Source organism: Panthera leo, chromosome D4 (assembly GCF_018350215.1).
Source record: "Panthera leo isolate Ple1 chromosome D4, P.leo_Ple1_pat1.1, whole genome shotgun sequence".
Taxonomy (NCBI): Eukaryota; Metazoa; Chordata; class Mammalia; order Carnivora; family Felidae; genus Panthera; species Panthera leo.
The window spans coordinates 64,015,795-64,019,817 of NC_056691.1; the positions used below are offsets into that span (position 1 = coordinate 64,015,795).

Sequence of the window (4,023 nt, forward strand, 5' to 3'; positions counted from 1 at the left end):
AACATTTTATAACTGTTTCTCTATCTGAATAGTTTCCAATAGTTTAGAACTTCAAATGTTAAACTATTCATAAATAACAAAGATGACAGAAAAAAGTCTTCATTCTTAAGGTGACCCACATTCATTAAAAAATGTTCACTGTCACGAGTTCCTTGCTGGGCAGCCCCCACGGTAGCCGTTGCTGAACCCGCTGCCACCGCCCCTGAGTAGATGATGGCTATGCCTCCCACGTATGCTGATCCTGGCAAATCTTCCAGGGATGTCTTCCCCAAGGGTTATGGGTTTGGCTTAATAAAACGTGACTCGAAAACAAAATCTGAGAATGGACTAGAATTTACAAGATCAGGTTCAGCCAACACTGAGACCACCAAAGTAATGGCAGTCTGGAAACCAAGTACAGATGGGCTGAATATGCTCAGGTGTTTAGGGAGAAAAGGCACACGGACAACACGCTAGACACAGTACTGTGGAAGATCAGCTTACACGTGGATTGAAGCTGACTTTTGATCCATCCTTCTCACCAAACACAGGAGGGAAAATGCTACATGAAGACAGGGTATAAGCAGGAACACATCCACCTGGGCCATGACATGGATTTCAACTTCCCCAGCCCTCCAGTCCGGGGCGCTCTGGCGCTGGGTTATGAAGGCTGGCTGGCTGGCCACCAGATGAGTTTTGAGACTGGAAAGTCACCAGTGACCTAGAGGAGTTTTGCGGATTGTTCCAAGACTGACGAATTCCAGCTCCATACTAATGTAAACAACGGGACAGAGTTTGGTGGCTCCATTTATCAGATGGTGAACAAGAAGTTTAGAGACTGCTGTTAATCTGGCCTGGACAGCAGGAAGTAGTAACACTCACTTTGGAACAGCAGCCAAGGATCATGTGGACCCTGACACCTGCTTCACAGCTAAAATGAACACTCGAGCTCCAGCCTGATAGGTTTCAGATACATTCAGACCCTAAAGCCAGGTATCTAACCAATGCTATCAGATCTGCTGGATGGTGAGAATGTCAATGCAGGTGGCCACAAGCTTGGTCTAGGACTGGAATTTGAGGCCTAAATGAATACTGTACAATCATTTATTTTTAAACTATTTTGATCATAGCTAGCTTGAGAATTTAGTGTACCTTTTGGTGTTGTGTGTCTGGGATGCAAGTAATGCTAAATATCATGTCAGACCTCCTGGTTAAAGATGATTCAGGTTTAAGGTGTTAGCCTTTCAGAGGTACAGAAGAAACCCAATGCCAAAAAAAATCCTTTCAGCTGTAGACTTGGGGGGAACTTAGTGGCTCCTCTAGAGATGTCAGTCTTCTTTTTTATCTAGTAATGGCTGCAAGTGGAAGCTGATAATTTGTAGGCACTTTGTGAATTGGTATTGAGTAAATGAATGAAATTATGACTTCCTGAGAATTGAACTTTGGTTTCCTACCCAAATGAAGGAGAGACTCATTGTGGTGCATACAAACTCATCTTAAAGAGACTTTTTTTAGACAGATTCTCATGAACTGTTTTCATCTCACGTCATCACCTCATTTATACCAAAAGTAGTCTGCAAGGCAGGATAGCTATTTCTTTTGTGCCATTTTGGGGTGGAGAAGGTGGATGTGATGAAGCCAGTAATTCATGACTTAATTCCCTCTCACATTGTGTTTTTGTGCCCTTGTACCATATTATGAAAGAGCTTCTGAGAGTCCCAGCTGTAAGCTGGCAAGAGTCTCTGTGAATGTAATCACATGGTGACAACACTTGAAATCTAAATTGGACTTCTATTATATTCTTGCCACTCAGTTTATTTTTCGTAGTTTAATGGGTACATTTTAGAGTCTTCCATTTTGTGTGGAATTAGATCCTCACCTTAAAAATGCTGTAATTAACATCACGTAAAGTAAAACTTGTATAAAATATTAAAACCTAAAAAAAAGTTCACTCTTTTTAGTAAATGAAAATTTGAAGGGTTCACTAATGGTTTTACCTAGCAAGATAATTTTCTTAACCTGAATTTATAAATTTAGGTGATATAGCAAAAAATTAGCTGAGTTCTGTGAATGATCCCAATCTTTGTGTGTATGTGTATATAACATTTTATCTCAAATATTAATTATACTCTTCAAATATATGAAATATTTTTCATCAAATAATTATACTAATAAATTATTTAACTTTTATTTATTGTTCTTGTAGATTAATCTCACTCTTAATTAGATAGTAATTATCTCTCTAGTTTTAATATTATTGGATACTTGCAAAATGTATTGGTCATTACACATTTCATCCTTTAAGGATAAGCTGCTATGTGGGTAATTAGATGGGTAATTGATTTAATGGATTTCTTACACTAACAAGGTTAAAGAACTTCTCGTGCCCTTTAATTTCTTTATCTTTAAAGAACACACACACATTACTAGAAGCAGTACCCAGGTGTGAAGAATTCACTATTCTTAAATAGTAATGACAGCTAAATCTTGAATGTTTATTATGTAGCAGGTACTATTTTATTTACTTTATAAGTATCACTCATACCTCTCCTTTGAGTAAGGTGAAATGTGCTCTCCATGTTATGTGTGAGGAAACTGAACATTGAAAAAATTACATAACTTGTCTAAGTTCTTACATCTTGTAAGTGGCAAAGCCAAGATTCATGCCCAAAGCAATTAGACTTACAAACCCATTATATTAAACATCATGTTATATAGTATATTATTTTATAAAATATGTATTACACTACAAGAAGGAGAAATAACAGAAGCTCAGAAGAAGAGATAATTTGGGGCTCAAATTAAAATTCTGACAAAACAGGAGCTTTATATAATAGGCACTGCATATCATCCAGGTGTAGGACAATTTTAAATTCATTATCTCATGTAAGCTTCAAATAATCCTATAATATTTTTTTCTTCAAAATTAACAAAACTGATAACTGGAATTTGAACCCAGGCTCTCTCCAGAATAAGATCATCTTTCTGCTACAATGTCTCTCCTTATTAAACATAGTAAAGAAAGTGGCTGAGACTGAATTTTTTCTGTGTGATGTCCTTCAAAAATATCTTCTGATTATGAAATTAAAATCAAAAAGCATTATTAAGTACTGGGTGAATTATATGCTGTTTTGTGATATCAGCAACAGTTTTCAATTTACTATATGGTGGTAGCTATTCTCCAGTTTTGTCATGGATGTTGGAATGGTATTCACAAGACAATCAACACTTCTCTAAATAAAGACGATTTCTAACTAGTGTATCTTTATACTGACTTAACCATTCCTTAACTAACTTATAAAAGTTAAGCTGGAGTTGTATACTCTGTTATTAGTAGAGCACCCCAATATATCAAATTACTATAAAATGGGGGAAAAATGGTAGGAACACAAATTTTATTATTGGGCAGATGGCAAAATTCTGATTTAAAATAATTTCAGGCAATTAACAAGTAGCATTATCAGTAGTACAATGTTAACTATTTTCAAATAAATTACTTTGTATTTAATATGTAATAATATTAATCATCTGAAATAAATTTTTGAAGTGAACACTGTGCATGTCAATCTAATTTTTGATGGCAAGAATTTAGGCAATTTACACCTATCTTGATGAGGAAGTAATTGTAATACATTCTGCCATTATATGTAATAATACGACAAGCTAATCAATAGAAATGGCAAATTCATTACTATATTTTCCAGTATTCGGCTAAAAAATATTCTGTAGGGTATTCTTTCTTAGAGTATGCATGAAATCCTATGAAAGCATTCATTTTAATCCGGCAATTGTTACTGAGAATGAAGAAAAAAGTAATGAAATAAGAACTACAATCCAAAAAGATTCACTGCTATGTTCATAAACATATCACACAGGAAGTACAAAAACATTATGAATGACTTCTCTGAAGCCTAGAGTCAATTAAGGAAACAGTCTGAGAAGAGATAATTGTGTTCAATATCAAGAACAGTAAACGGCAGATACAGGGATGAAACTCAGGCTAGGTGAATCTCAGTCCTATTCTCCTTTTATAACGTCTTGTTG

General features: G+C 35.4%; 1 pseudogene; it reads left to right on the top strand.

Moving 5' to 3' along the window:
- The first annotated feature begins 213 nt into the window (after positions 1-213).
- Positions 214-1,064, top strand: LOC122205462 (annotated as a pseudogene).
- The last annotated feature ends 2,959 nt before the right edge of the window (positions 1,065-4,023 follow it).